Source organism: Callospermophilus lateralis, chromosome 13, assembly GCF_048772815.1.
Source record: "Callospermophilus lateralis isolate mCalLat2 chromosome 13, mCalLat2.hap1, whole genome shotgun sequence".
NCBI lineage: Eukaryota > Metazoa > Chordata > Mammalia > Rodentia > Sciuridae > Callospermophilus > Callospermophilus lateralis.
This window is the reverse complement of record NC_135317.1, coordinates 59,895,599-59,911,309: the sequence shown is the minus strand read 5'-3', so window position 1 is coordinate 59,911,309 and position 15,711 is coordinate 59,895,599. Positions and strand designations below refer to the sequence as shown.

General features: G+C 46.6%; 1 protein-coding gene and 1 pseudogene across 4 annotated transcripts in view; one reads left to right on the top strand and one right to left on the bottom strand.

Annotated features, from left to right (window-relative positions):
- Positions 1-15,711, top strand: part of Cnih3 (cornichon family AMPA receptor auxiliary protein 3) — a 108,176-nt gene that overhangs the window by 32,242 nt on the left and 60,223 nt on the right. The window lies entirely within an intron of this gene.
- On the bottom strand, positions 4,352-4,853 carry LOC143379499 (large ribosomal subunit protein eL29-like; annotated as a pseudogene).

The window sequence follows — 15,711 nt, the reverse complement described above, 5'->3', positions numbered from 1 at the left end:
GGGCTGGTGACTGAGGAAGGAGCCTGGCTGTATGAACCAAATTGACCTAGAAGGAGTTGGAAAGACGGCAGAGGGCCTCACAAATGCCCAGAACTTACCTGTGGACTTCTATAGACCAAGCCCAGGGAGGCAAAGCTCAATCCAGGTTGTGTTAGCTGGTGAGTCTGGGCTGCTAACGTGCTTCCTGTCCCCAGTGAGGGTTGGCGCAGCACACTTGGTCTCCTGTGCTCTGCTAGGCCTGCATGCGAGGGCCTCAGCCGCTCTTGCAGGTGCTGAGAGGACATTGGCTGTAGAAAGAGGCAGAAGCAGAACTCACTGGAAATTTCCATATTCCCTTCATGGTGAAGGCCAACTCGAGGAAGGAACATTTTGTGCCAGCCTAGTTGAGTGGCCAGCCAAGTTCTGATAGCTAAAATAAATGATGGATTAGGCTACATTTTCCGTCTCCATCACGTTTTCGCTAATTATACTTCAAACTGGGAGGACCACACCATTAAAAGTGACTTTAGTTTATGAGACATTGTGTCTCAATTTCATGTTTTCTCTCTTAAATTGTGAGGAATCTGTGTTTCGCAGGCCAGTATCGTATGTGGGGTGCAATTGGGTTTTAGGTATTTCTCCAGTTATTGATCACTCTTAAACACTTCTCTCATGAGCACGTCTGTTAAGGACAATATGTAGCACATTTGTAGTCTCTCTGGTTTTCACTTTGGGAAGAGGTGTGAACTGTCAGTTACTGGGGCTTTTATTTTTATTTTTGCTGTGCTGGGGATGGAATCAAGGGCCTTGTGCATCCCAGGCAAGTGCTCCCCCACTGAGCTCACCCCAGCCCTTCCTGTTGCCTTTTCTTTCTTTATTTTATTTCTTTTTTTTTTTTTTTTTTGCAAGGACCTCACACGTGCTAGGCAAACATCCTACCACTGAGAGCCATGTCTCCAGCCCCTTATTGTTTCTTTTTGATTCACCTCAAGAATCAGTCTGACTTCCTAAAAGGTCAGCTCCCCATTTTGAACTGTTATGGTTTGAGTATGTGGTGCCCCCAAAAAACGTGTATGTGAGACAGTTCAAAGGCATTCAGAAGGTAAACAGATTATGAGAGTAGTAACCTTATCAGTGGATTAATCCACTTAAATGGGTTAACTGGGTAATAACTGTAGACAGGTAGGGCACGGCTGGAAGAAGTAGGTCATTAGGGGTATGTATTTGGGATTTATGTTTTGTCCCTGGAAAGTGGATTTCTCTCTCTGTTTCCTGGCTGTCATGAACTGAGCAGCTTCTGCCATGATATTCTGCCTCACCTTGGCCCAGAGCCATGGAGTTGGATGGTCATGGACTGAACCTCTGAATCTGTGAGCCAAAATAAACTTTTCCTCCTCTAAGTTGTTCTTGTTGGATCTTTTGGTTACACGGACTCAAAGCTGACTAAAACATGAAGACAGCTGTGTTCCTTTTAAAAATCTAAGCTTAAAGATTCTAAATTGCTTTTGGATCATCCAGGTGCACACCTCCTTGTTATAGAGTTTATTTTTGTTGGTTTGTTTGTTTTAAATAAACTAGATTTTCTGGATGCTGATGATACAGGGTTTTTTTCTACCTCCCCTTCATTCTTTTACTTCTTTGGTCATAAACTAAGAGCGGCCTCAATAGACAATTATTTTAGCCACCGTCTGAAACCTAGTTCTAAAACAAGAATCAGCAAATGTCCTGCAAAATTTAATTGGTTATATCCAGTAACTCCATACAGCAGGTCACTTCCTGTAGTTATATTTAGGGACACACTTTGCAAATATTCATTGTGGAGAAGTCATGAGCAAGTTGCATTGCTTAAAGCCTGACATTCCATAGGAGCATTACTGAGCTAATTTTCTTTTAATACCTCTGCTGAACAGCTAGGCAGAAACTAGTAGAACTTCCTTTGTAATTTTTCTAGGCCAAACTGATTCCAGAGAAGTGTTGTAGGGAGCCGAGGCTTGATCAACCATCTCTTGATATGCTAGACTCTCTCCATTAACCTACCTCACCTAGACATTAGGGATGCTGGAGAACACAGAGAAATCTGACTTGAACCTAACCTTCAGGTCTCTTTGGGCTCAGGTAAGGGAGAGGGTAATTGAGGGCAGTGTAATGAAGGGACTCTTTGAGAGGAGGGGCAGGGTTAAGGAACCAACAGTGAAGGTGAAGCTCCAGAATCTAGAGACTTGGGAGGGGGGCGGATTACCACCCTGTGTTAGGTTTCCATCACCGCAAACAAAATACCTGTCAAGAGCAACTCAGAGGAGGAAAAAGGTCTTTTGGATCTTGGTTTCAGAGGATTTAATCCACCATCAGCTGGCTCCCAGGCAGAAACATGGCAGAAGGGCATCGTGGAGGAAAGCTCATGGCAGCCTGGAAGAAGAGTGGGGAGACAGACAGACAGACACAGAACTGGGAGGTCACATCTCTAGTGGCCTACTTCTCCAACTAGGACCTAAGTTTCAACAGTCGGTTGGCAGCCATCCATGTATTAATCCACGGATGAGGTCAGAGCCCTCATAATCTCATCCCTTCTCAGAAGCCCCACGTCTGGACATCACTCTATGGAGGAAACATGAGATTTTTTTGTGGGGGGACATTCCAGATCTAAGCCATATGCATCACTAGGTATTAAGGGAGCAAAGGCAGGGAGAGCTGTTACCAGAACTTCATGGGAGCTGTAGTGGGGTGGGTCTCTCTCCTGAAGAAGCTGTGGCTTCATATGAGGAGCAGAGAAATGTCCAATCCATAGTCCAGCTGGCATGGAGCAGGGGAATAAGTAACTTCCTGAGACCCTTCTACCTTCTGCTGATGCCTTGTGTTAGCCTAACATATAGGAGCAAGAGGGCAAAAAAGGCTAGTTGGTGCATCCTTCAGAGGTCAGCCTTCCTGTGCTGATGGAAAGGTAGAAAAGGGCGAAGAGGGAAGTAGAGACTTTTCAGCACAGCTCACCTTTGGGTTGAAGGCAAATGAACATCCAGGCAGGAGGGAGAATCCTATCTGGACTCCTCAATTTTCACCACTAATGATCAATGTCACTGAGGGCACACTGGGCTTGCAAATGGTGGGGAGTCACTCCTAACGAGCAACACAGACCCCTTGCTGCCTAGGCCTTTGCCAAAGAGTCTTGCCTTCACCTCTGTGTTCTTCAGCATCCCTAATGCCTAGGTGAAGTAGGTTAATGGAAGATGATTTGAAGCATATTTAGACTACAAGCAAGATTTAGACTACAAATGTGGTATATATACAATGGAATATTACTCATCCTTAAATAAGAATGAGATTATGGCATTTGCAGGTAAATGGATGGAGCTGGAGAATATCATGCTAAGTGAAATAAGCCAGTCCCAAAGAACCAAAGGCAGAATGTTCTCTCTGATATGCAGATGCTAATTTGCTATAAGGGGTGGAGGGATAGAGAAGAATAGAGGTACTTTGGATTAGACAGAGGACAGTGAAAGGAGGGGAGGGGAAAATGGATAGGAAAGATAGTAGAATGAATTGACATTATTACCCTAAGTGCATATATGATTTATGACCTGTGTAACCCTACATCATGTACAACCGGATGGATGAGAAGTTAAACTCCATTTATGTACGACATGTTAAAGTGCATTCTACTGTCGCATATAACTAATTAGAACAAATAATTATATATATTAATTATGTATATATACAAATTAAGCAATGTTTAGAAGGTTAGCACTCACATTAAAATAAAGTAAAGCAATTCTCAAAAAAATAAAAACGATTTAGACTACATTTTTGGGTGTTGCCTCCTTCTCCACAGGATGTTTTCATGGGGTTGCATTTTGTGTAGAGTCTAAACAATTACTGATACAGTGGTTGCTGTGCTTCCATTGTTACATTAGTCTAATGCCTGTTGCTGTATTTACTGCATTGTTCTCTGTGGTAGTTAAGATAATGTGAGGTCCTGGGTTCTGCACCTAGCACAGAAAAACAATTGGCTGTGTTTTGCGTGTGTGTGCAGTGCTGGGGGTTGAACCCATGGCCTTGCACATGCTAGGCAAGCACCTGCCACTGAGCAACACCCCAGCCCCGTGTGTTTCAGATATGAATATTTGGAAAAATTTGTTTCTTCTAAGGAATGGGTGGTACCTGTTTTCCTTATGGACCTGGAGACCTCTGTAACTAATTTGTTTCTCTTTCCACTTGAGCTTCTGAGAAACTTATATCCCCCAAAAAGGTTTTTTTTTTTTTTTTGCCTCTGATTTTATTTGTACAAACAGCACAGGAGGATACCAGTTCCCGTAGACAGGGGCTCAGGGGTCATACTGGTCCTTCTGTCCTCACATTCAGAGCCTTTTACTATGAGCCTTCATAGAACCTGGGCACCTTTGGGAGCAGGAGCTGCAGCCAGAGCTGGAGCTGATTTGGAGCTGGAGTTGCACCTGGGTCTTGGCTTGGGCTTGGACTTTGGCCTTTGGCCAGCTGAGCCTGCAATTCCTGGCCATGTGGGCACAAGCATGCTTCCTGTGCTTGGGATGAGCAAGCAAGGCAAGGCAGTCAAGCTCGTGGCTGGCACCCTTTGGTATCTTGGTCTTGACCTCCTTAGGCTTTACCAGGGTCCTGATGGCCTCAGCATGTGGACTCATGGCCTTGGCGTTGTTTGCCTGCATTTTTTTTTTAGGCATTTCTTGTGCTTCTTTGGCAAAATGCATGTTTCTCAGGAACTTGGGGTCTGTCTCCTTAACAGATTCATATCTTTGCGATCAGGGTTTCTTGATGCCATTTCTGTGCCATTTTCAGGATTGGTCGTATGTGGTGTGGATCTTGGACTTGGCTGTGTCTGCACTATAAGCCGCTGCTCCCAGAGCCATTGAGACCAGAAGAAGAAGAGTAGATCCAAAATTATGAGCCAATGAGTTTGATTCTTTGTGTGTGTGCGTGTGTGCATGTGTGTGTGTGTGTGTGTCTCTGTGTGTGTGTATCATATATGTTTCTTTCTTGGTCTAATTTTTATTCTCAATTTTTTTTTGATAATTTATGTATTTTTAGTAAACCACGCATGTTAATCAGTTTTCAATTTCTAAAATAAAAATACCTGAGACAATCAACTTATGAAGAAGGAAGATTTAATTTATCTCATAGTTTTGGAGATTTCAGTCCATGATTGGTTGATCCCCTTGCTTTTGGGGCTGTGTGTGGGGGAGCAAGGCTACTCACCACATGTCTGGGGAAGCAAAGGATAAAAAAGAGGAATCCCGCTCTCATCCTACGCAGGTGGCAGAATTGGGGTCCCTCCTCGTGGAGTAGGCTGGCTGTGGAATAAAAGCTAATAAAGAGAAAACAGCAAAAAAACCTACAGTACATGGGAAGTAATTTTGAAAAGTGGGGGCAGAACAGCTCTTTGATCTTAAGGACTGAGCTTTCACAATGGAAAGACAGAGAGAGAGAGCTGGAACCCGCACTTGCTTTATTTATATCGGGGGACATCAAAGGTTTTCCGTGGAATGTTCTTTGCCAAATAAGGTAGAGGGTGGGCTGTCCAGTTCCCAGGGGGTTACGCCCAACTCTGGAGCTGTGAGAGTTGTCTCCCTAGTAAAGACAGAGATCTCAGGCCTTGGGTGGTCTGATATGCACGGGAAAGCCAGGATAATTCCCAAGGAAAAACCTAAGTCTTCATGGCTCAGTACTAAGTAAAGACCCCTCACATAGCTCATGGGTGGCTTCCCACAGAGGAAGAGAAGGGCTGTGGTCCCACTTTCAATAGGCTTGACCATCTCTTAGAGTTTCTACCACCTCCCCATAGCATGAAGCTGGGAACCAAGCTGTTAACACAGGGGCCCTTGGAGGACACTCAAGATGCAAACTAGAGCACCATCTAAAATGATTTTTTATAAGGCAGAGTATTTAGAGTCTTCTGAGTTCGGGTCAGTTCAGTGAGTTAATTTGAAGGTTTTAAGAGTGGCCAAACCCTGGTCCTGGCACATGAGGGATGAACATGTGATAGTGTCTCAGGAAACTGCCCACACATATTAGACACCCCCAGGTACCATCTTTAGCACAGGGATCATCCGTCCCTAAGCACATGCACACCCACCTAGGAAGGCAGTGTAGGGTAGATAAGGAGCTGCTCCGTGTTATCTGTTTGAAGAACTGAGTGGGTGGTTGTGATCAACTAATCTCATGAAAGAATTTTGAAAAGTTTAAAAAATCTCATATCTGCTCATGTGTTCATTTGATATTCATTGCAAGCACTGGGTCTAGAATGCAAAGATGGGTAAACTCATTCATTCATTCTTCCAATTTATTGAGTAACTGCTATGAGCCTGGTCCTGATGCTGAAGCTGAAGCTGAAGATGCAGTAATGCTCCTCTCATGGAGCATTACATGTGTGGCACTCAGTCTCGTGGGACTCTTTGTATTCTTGTTGCATTCTTTTCATATACGTGCTTATGGTAGGACTCCCTTTTGAGATGAAAACTGTTTTAGATTTAGGGCTTATGGATCTAAATTATTATATGAAAGATATTTGTAATTGCAAAGATATTTGCACTTGACCCTCCGCCCCCCCATTTCCCCAATACCATGGAATGACGTCTAAAGGTACGAGTCAATACAGTTAGTGATAAACCCAAGGATGCTGTGGGCCAAGGAGGCTGGCATGCTGAGAGATGCTTTGGGGATGTGATAAGGTTTCCTAAATCAGTCCACTGATAGCTGAATGAACTCCTGAGAGGTGGGACCTAGCTCGAAGAGGTAGGTCCCTGGGAGCCTGCCCTGGAAGGGTTTATCCTCTCCCCAGCTCCACCTTCTGCCTTCTCTCTCTGCTTTCTGGCTGCCACGAGCTGAGCAGCATTTCTCCGCCATGTCTTCCCACTATAATGTTCTGCCTTGGAGCCGTCCAACCGTGGACTGAACCTCTGAAACTGTGAAAATACATCTTTCCTCCTATATTTTGGTCCCAGCCGTGAAAAACTGACACACCATCTCTGTCCTATGTTCAGAAGTGCCGATCCAATCCCATGTGTTTATTTTGCACGTGAAGAAACTGAGATGAGGAAGCCAAGGGATTGCTGAAAATCACACACACTCAAGGGCAAAACCAGGATCCAAATTCAAATTCTAGGCTCGCACACACAATTCCCTTTCCATGAGCCCAGACTATGGATCATTTTCTGCACACGTAGATGGTTACGGTGGTGAGATGGGGCTGTGAAATGCACTGTGAAAGAAGGTGTCCCTGCTTTCGAAGGGTCGTAGAAGGGTCCCACCCTGTGTACTCTGTCGCATCCTAATGTGGCACTGCGGTTGCTTTTCCTCCATCAAAGCATTAATACGTTTGTAATACCTGACTCCTGAAACTTCTCAAGGCAAATGGTGCTATTTAGAAAAATCTTAAAGTGTATAGGTGCCCTGTGTACGTGTGCGTGGGGGGTCCTATCTGCAGGAGATCATTAGAGTGTGCACTTATCTTAGGAGCCTCTGTGGGTTTCCACAGAGAGCTACAGCTTGGCCTCCAATTGTCAATTGATGGGTTTGTGCAGGTTGGGAGGAAACCAAATGGCTTTAAATGGAGGAGTCTGCCTGTGCACCACGGGGGCTAAATTGGTGGCATTTTATGATTTTTTTTTTAGTCATTGAAGCCACATTTCGTTTTGAGAACTTGAATGTTAAAGCCTAAAATTCAAGGTCTAGTACAAATTTCTTCTAGACTGGACAAGAAGTTCAGGAAGTTCCTTCCTGGGCTTCTCAGATGTTCGTGGGGTCATTTCCACCTTGCTTGGGTGTAGTGTACATATGTCTGCAGGGAACTGGGGTCTCTTTCTTCCAGGCAATTTGAAAGTTGACATTTCATTCCTTCTCTTTGAGGTGGCCCTTTCGTCACTCCTGTCATTTCCTGCCACATGCAGTTCTTACCCCACTCCTGTCACTGAGTTCAGGAATCATGTCTTGCCTTCTCTCTGTACAGTGTCAATACCAAAGAAGTGCTCATTAAATAGTCAGTGAACGAAATAACTGATCAGTGAGTCGACCCAGCATAGCCCCAGACGCTGGTATCCGAGGACAGGGGAGGACTAATGAATGCCCGCAAATTTTAAAAAGAAAATACAACATAGTGTACAAGTCCATCTTTTCATGGCCAAGGAAGCACCTCTTAAACAAAACTTCAAAAAGAATCCAACATAAGGCAAATACAGATGACTTTTATTCAACGAACACCGTGCATAGCCACAGATAGTTAATTAATGGGTGGCAGATGAGAGAAGGTATTTAAAATGTCTAAGTTTGAAAGAGGATTCATATCTACAACATCAGCAACAAGTGCAAGCCAAAAAAGAAAAGAGAAGGCAGCAATCCCACTGAAAACCAGGCAGAGGATCTAAGCAGTTTACAGAATAGGAATCCCTAAAAGCCAACCCTCCCACAAGTGATTTGTCCCTAGAGAAATGCAAATTCCGACAACAAAGAGATTCCATTCTGCCTGTTAGACTTCAAAAACTAAAAAGCTGGCTGCTGCCAGATGTGGGTGGAGATGTGGGATGCCAAGTTCACAGCCACCTCTGGGGAGTGTAGTCACCTCGCAGGGCAGCTGGCAAGCTCTAGTCCAGTTCAAACCCCCCCTTCCTCCACCCCCCCAACCTCATGACCCACCAATTCCATTCCTGGGTATAAATCCCAAAGAAATTGCCACGCTCATTCCTCAGGTAGCATTCATTACCTTATTCGAAGTGATAAGTATCAAGTCTCTGTTTCCTGCTGGGAACTTGAATAGACAAAGTGTAGTGGTCACTCCTATGGAGCCTTGCCGTGACACTGCCCAGTGCAAAAGGTAAGAAAGAGGTTGAGCTGCGAGCTAAGCAAACTAAAAAATATGCACACACACAAACGGCAGTATACATTTTGTAAGAATATAAAAACCAGAAAGATGCACATTAAACAAACACCAGTAGTTACCTTGGATGGCCAAAAGGGGCTACTGGAATAAAATGTAAGAAAGAGTCTTGCTCAGCTCATAATGTGTCCTGAACCAAGGAGCATGTTTAATTTCACCCTCTGCCCCTGAGGATCTCAAAACAAACCAAAAACAACCTATCACCAATTGCTTTTCTGGAACTGTAGCCCAGAGCTGGCATGATAATTCTCCTTTGTGCACATTATCTTCAGTTTGATTGAAAGAATCCATGTTCAGGTGAGCAATTGATATAGGCTCTCATTCCCAGAAGCTGTTGTGTTTTCTTAGTTAACAGAATGAAGAGGTTGGCAAAGGCCAGCTCTCATCAGCCCTTGCTTTCTGTAGTCACTCTAGCTCCTGCTTCGGGGCCTGGCCATTGGTAGATGCTCAGTACTTATAGGAATGACTGATGGTAGCTTTTCATGGAAGAGCCCTTGGGGGGTGGCATGTCTCCACTCCCTCTTGGATGCACGGTCCCCCAGATCTTGAGCTGGCCTGGCCATGGGCCACTTTGGGCTTGGATGTTGGAGGAAGCCCTTGCTTACACAAAGGAATAGAAGCCACTGGAATCAATAAAGGAGGGAAGCTGAAATCCAAGACCCCAAAAGGTGTCTGGAAGGTTAGCAAGCCATTTGAGCCAGAAATTGGCCCTCAGTCTCTTAAGAGTTAAGGATGGCCTGGTGCATTGGTGCACATCTGTAATCCCAGTGGCTCAGGAGGCTGAGATAGGAGGATAATGAGTTCAAAGCCAGCCTCAGCAACAGCGAGGCACTAAGCAACTCAGTGAGACCCTGTCTCTAAAAAAAATGCAGAATAGGGCTGGGGATGTGGCTCAGTGGTTGAGTGCCCCTGAGTTCAATCCCCAGTACCTGTTACCCCCCAAAGAGTCAAGGATGGAAGGGCAAGGGCAAGCTTGGTGGGAGGAAGGGGGACAGTGGGGCTGGGAACAGTTACCAGGACAGGCTCTGTGGTTCCCAACCTGCTTATGTGCTGGGCTGCTCCAGTGCTGAGGTCTGTGAGGAGTGGGGGGACCTCTGGCCCCACTGAGCATAACCAGGAAGGCCCCAGAACTCTGCAGGAGGGTGGCAGCCCAGCACATAAGCAACCTTCCAGACACCTTTATATACTCATCTGTTGAAGGGCATCTAGGTTGGTTCCATAGTTTAGCTACTGTGAGTTGAGCTGCTATAAACATTGATGTGGCCGCATCCCTCTAATATGCCGATTTTGCCCCTTTTATACTTGAAGAAACCAAGACCGGGAGAGGTTGAACAGCTTGCCCACAGTCACACACATCCACGAGGCAGCGATTGGGTTCCAGTGGAAACCTGCAGACTCAGGTCCTTGGCTAACCATTACCCTGTGTTGACCCTTTGGCACACGGTAGTTCACCTCCTCCTCATCCTAAGGAGACTTTGTTTCTCTCTGCTCTGAGGCACAGTCTAGGTCTCCTCATTTCATACTAACTGCAACCAGCTGATGGTTATTATTGCCATGTTATAGTTGAGGACAGCCTGGAGAAGGGAAGTGCCATGCTCACGGTCACACAGCTAGGAACTGGCGGGCTGAGAGTGGCTGAGACGTCCTCCTGGGGCAGGACTCTTCACTCTGCAGAGGCAGCACCTGTCAGGATCGGGGTGGGGGGGTGTACAGGGACCAGGGTGGTTTACCTTGTGACGATGGGAGGAAGGCCCTGTGTTGGAGCAGATCTGAGAAGGCTTGGGTTGCCTTTTGGTGGCATTAGATCAGGTAACCATGGGGCCAGATACTGGGGTGTTGGTGGACAGGCCAAGCCTGGCTCTTAGAAGGTGGGAAGGTTTCGTTTCTCCCTGATCAGTGGCCCTCCTGTACTGAGTCCCAGGGGCTCTGGTCCTTCAGGCACTGGCTTTGGAGTTAATTGGCCGAGCCTCATCTTTTTGTGGAGCTGCTTCTGGGCAACCCACAGGGAGTCCCTGCTCATGAGAGGGGGACCCCGTTCTTAGGACAGTGACAAGCTGCCCTGTGTGTGCTGTGGGGCAGATGGTGTCAGGACAGGTCTGTTTCTTCTCTGGCCCCACAGGCACCACATCCCTAAATGGAGGAGGCTGGTCACTCGCTGTCTCCAACTTATTTTAAGGCAGCTCCCTTCCTAAGATGAACTCACTGATGGATGCCAAAATGTATGAGGGTTTCTCATGTGACAGAGGAACCCCTGGGGCCATCACTCTGTCATGTTCCTCCAACCAGGCCCCACTGACAAGGGTCCAGCACTTCCCAGAGCCCTTGAGTGTCCCTGGAATAGAGGGTTGTGATGGTTGATTTTATGTTCTAACTCGGGCTGGCCCTGCTGCCTGGATCTGTGTTCAAACATGGTTCTGAATGTGTCTGTGAAGTGTTTTTCGAAAAGATTAACAAATTAAATAGTCGACTTTGAGTAAAGCAATCACCCTCCCCAATAGGGGTGGGCCTTGTCCACTCAGTTGAAGGCCTGAACAGAAGAAAAGACCAATCTCCCTTGAGCAAGAAAGAACTCTACCAGCAGATGGCCTTTGCACGTGAACTACAGATTTTGGAATTCTCAGCCTTCATAATCACTGGAGGCAATTCCTTGAAATAAATCTCTTTATATATCTATGTCTATGTCTATATCTATGTATCTATCCATCTATAGAAGGTAGATAGATAGATAGATCCTATTGATTCTGTTTCTTTGGAGCAACTGATTAACACAGAGGCAAATTGGGATGCAGTTAGGACAAGATTCAGAGCCCCTGTGCTGGTTGGAAGTTTTCTTTCCTTTTCTAGGCTCTTGAGCATATAGGGTTAAGCAGAAAATGTATTTTATTGGGAACCCTTATAAAGCAGGCTCTGGTGGTAGGCCTGCTGTATCATGTCCAGCCTGTCACTCAAACTAATAGGTACACTAATAAATGCTCCTCATTCCGCCTTACAAAGACAGTGAAACTACATGCCCTCCCCAACCAAAAGATTGTCAAGATAGAGAGGAGGAGAGGTAAGTTCTGGTTCCAGCTCTGCCCCCAACAGCTAGGTGGCCTTGGATATTCATAATGACCTCTCCTTCTCCTTGATGTTTCATTTAGAAAGTGGGGGTCATATCTGTCTGGGATATTACGTAAAATGAATATAAAATCCATCACATGGAGAGACCTAGGAGGGTTTCAACCACCTATGACTTCCAGTATTGTACGTTTTAGGAAAGGGGGTGGGCAGTGGGTGAAGGGATAGAAATCAATGATGAACATTTTTATATACCACGAAAATCCTTGGTGGCCGAGCAAAGACCTGGAGAAGTGTTTGGTAACTATGTAGAACCCCAGAGGGGCCTTTGGTGTTTGAAAGCAATGCTGAGATCCTTCTGGGGATTTGGCACCTGCGTGTGTCAGGTTAGAATTAGTGAACAGGGGGTTGTGGGTCTCGTGTCTGCACTGGTTTCAGATGAAAACTAGGACTGAACATAAGCCACACAATGGCTCCCGTCCCCCATCTTCCCCCTGTCTGTGGGAACTCCAGCGTGGGCTGTGGTTTGAAGGCACAGCTCCTAGTGGGACGAGACATGGAGCAGAAGTGAAAAGCAGGCCTTTCTGAGTGTGGGATGTGGGACTCCCAGGGAGGCTCAGGGTGAGTACAGAAGCTGCTTCCCTAGGGAGGGGAAAGCTGGGTTGCTTCGTTCTCTCCTTTCACACTTAGACATTCTCAGGGGGTACTGGAAGCTATTCCCTCTAGAGAACATCTTAGATTACGGCAGCAACAGTTTCAGATATTTTGCAAATGGAGCTCATCTGTTTCCTCCGGGCTGATGTAACCCAGTACCATAAACTAGGTGGCTATGGCAATGGGAATTTTTTTTTGCCCTCAGAGTTCTGGAGCTGGATGTCTGAAATCTGCCTGATGGCAGGGCCACAGTCACAGGGGAGTCCTCCCCCAGCCTGTTCCTGCCTAACGACTCCTGACCATCCTGCTGTTTCTTGGCTTAGAGCTGCACCACTCCCTGGCCACGTCCCTGGTCACATGGCTTTCCTCTCTGGGTGTCTTTTTCTGACTTTATAAGGACACTGTCATGGATTTAGAGCCCCACTGTAGTATGATCTCATCTTTCTGAATTACATCTGCAAAGACTCTATGGTTCAGTCAGGTCACATTCTCAGGTGCCAGGTGGAGGTGAATTTGGAGTCCATGGCATGGAGAAACCAAGAAAAGGGTCTGCTCTAGGAGGCTCGGAGTTGAACACAGAACTGGCTGAGTCTGAAAAATCCTTATTGGTAGAGCGAAGTCCTCCAGGCAGAGTTTCGAGGGGACTTGGGGCACGATCCCACCTATTAGAAAACTTTGGTTGCTTTTCTCAAGGCCCAACAGTTCTCTGAGATAGATTAGCCCAAGTTCATGCTCTGGCTTCCTGAGTCTGACTTGCCGGGATTCGTGACCTCTTTTCACACGGCCTCTGAACACTGAGTTTTCATCTAGGTGCAAGGACCTGAAAGCTGTCACTCACCATCTGTTTCTAAGTCTGCACAGTTAGTACTGGTTTCATGCTTCCTGACCTGTGTCATCAATGTCCCCCTTGGTCATGTCCAAGTAACTCTTTTTATTCGAAGGAGGGACCTCAAGCAGCAACTGTACTCAGTCCCACAAGTCATGTCAAGGCCACATTCCCAGTGGAAGAGAGGGAACTTAATAGCTTCTTGCCACACTGGCCCAGTTTTGAGAGCTGCAGTGGGATACATCCCACCCTGGAGGGGGATTCCAAGCCAGTCCTCGCCCTGGCCCTGATCTCTCACCCCGACTGTCTGGCTCACCCTTGCTGCTGTCAGTGAACTGGCTTTTCTGGGCTTTACATCTTCCAAGCTTGTTCCCCACCGGGAGCTTCTGCAGGAGAACTTCCTGACCAGGAGCTTTCTTACCCCGACCTTTCCACATCTGGCTTCCATGTTCAGGTCTCTTAGCTTCAATGACACCTCCCCAGAGCAGCCGTTCTTGATCACTGTTAGGGTTTGGATCTTGACTGTCCCCCAAAGGCTCATGGGTTGAAGGCTTGGTTCCCATTGATCAGTGTTCAGAGGTGGGGCTTTTGGGTAGTGACTGTATCTGAGGGGCTCTGCTCGTCCATTGATGGGTTTATGATTGAGTGACCTGTTGGGAAGTGGTAGGAACTGTAGGAGGTGGAGCCTAGCTGGGAGGCATGACCTGGAAGGGTATATTTTGTCCCTAGTCCTTCCTCTTTCTCTTTTGCTTCTGGCCACCATGAAGTGAACGGTTTTCCTCTTCCACACCTTTCAGCCATGATGTTCTGTCTTACCACAGGTCCATAGCAATGAAACCATCTGAACAAGGACTGAACCCACTGAAACTATGAGCCAAAATAAATATTTTCTTCTTTAAGTTGCTTTTCTCAGGTATTTTGTCACAGCTAATACAATCACCTACCCCATTCTAACGTCTTCATATCACCTATTTTATTTTTGTCACATATGTCTCACCCTTTCCTGATACTTTTCTTATTTGTTTGTTAATTAGCTCCTCCATCCTTACCCCTGATTGCAACCACTATGCTATCAGGGATCTTATCTTTCTCATTGCTGTATTCTAGAGCCAAGAACAGTGCCAGATACATTATCAGCATCTAGTCAACATTTTGGGGGGCATCTTTAGTGACTCAGTACTTCCTTTTTTGCCTCTGTAAGTCACAGAGGGGTGGCACTGTGGGCTGGATGGAGCAGTAACTGATTCAGGACTCAGAGATCTGGGTCTGTGTGGGTCGTACTTCACTTATCAGGCAATGTGGAGAGTGTCATTCAAATGCTGTGTCTCGGTGTTTCTTGAATTGTATGCTGAGGGAAATCCCCATCAGTCCCCAGAGTTCTTGTGTAGCTCAGACTACTTCACTGGGGTAATGCAACATGAATGCAAGGTAGTGGTATTCCAGCCACATAAGATCTTTCCAAAGTAGGAGGATGCTGTGGAGGAAACACAGGAGGAGAAGGTCCCAGGGAAAACCGCTTCTCCTAATGCTGCACTGTCTGCTGCGGTATCCCTGGGGACTCATTAGCTAAAGGAGGTTGAATTTGCAGTCATTTCCTCATCTTCCAGGAGGGCCTTTGCCATAGTACAGCATGACTGTTGGTAGCAAATTAACTAGTTCAGACAAGCGAGGTGACTTTGCATCTCCTAGTTATAGATGATTTGGACCTAGAGAACTAAGCATCCTGGGGTGCTTTCTAGAGGGTTTCTAAAATTCCCTGCCTCTTGAGGTGGGTCCAGGCCGCCTCCCCAGTTAGTGTTTGGCATGGAGGTAGTCTGGATTAAGGGCTGACTCAAACAGTGACTGGCATCCCTCTGATCCTTGATTGGGCTAGAGGGGAATTATGCGTCATGACCTGTGTGTGTGTGTGTGTGTGTGTGTGTGTGTGTGTGGAACAGGCTGAAAGGTTGGGGCAGTGTCTTTGGGGAGGAGTTAGTCTGAGCCTAGCTGAAGCCCAGCGGTTCCTGCGGTGGCTCCCTGCCTCTCTAACTTCTCTGTGGTTTTCCCTGGACTCCCGGCTGTGCCTCTTCTAGAGGGTCCTGTGTGGTCCTCCACCAGGTCCTGGTGTCTACCCTTCTCCTCCCTCCATCTTACTGTGGCTCCTGAACCCACCCAGAACCCCACTTTGGTCCCATTTTCTCAGGCTGGGCTGAGCCCCAGGCGGGTCCTAGGTGACCTGGCCAGGACCTTGAAGACCCGTCTCTTGCTTTGTTTCTACTTCTCTGCTGCTGGTGTTTCCAGCCCTTTCTGCGCTCACTCAAAC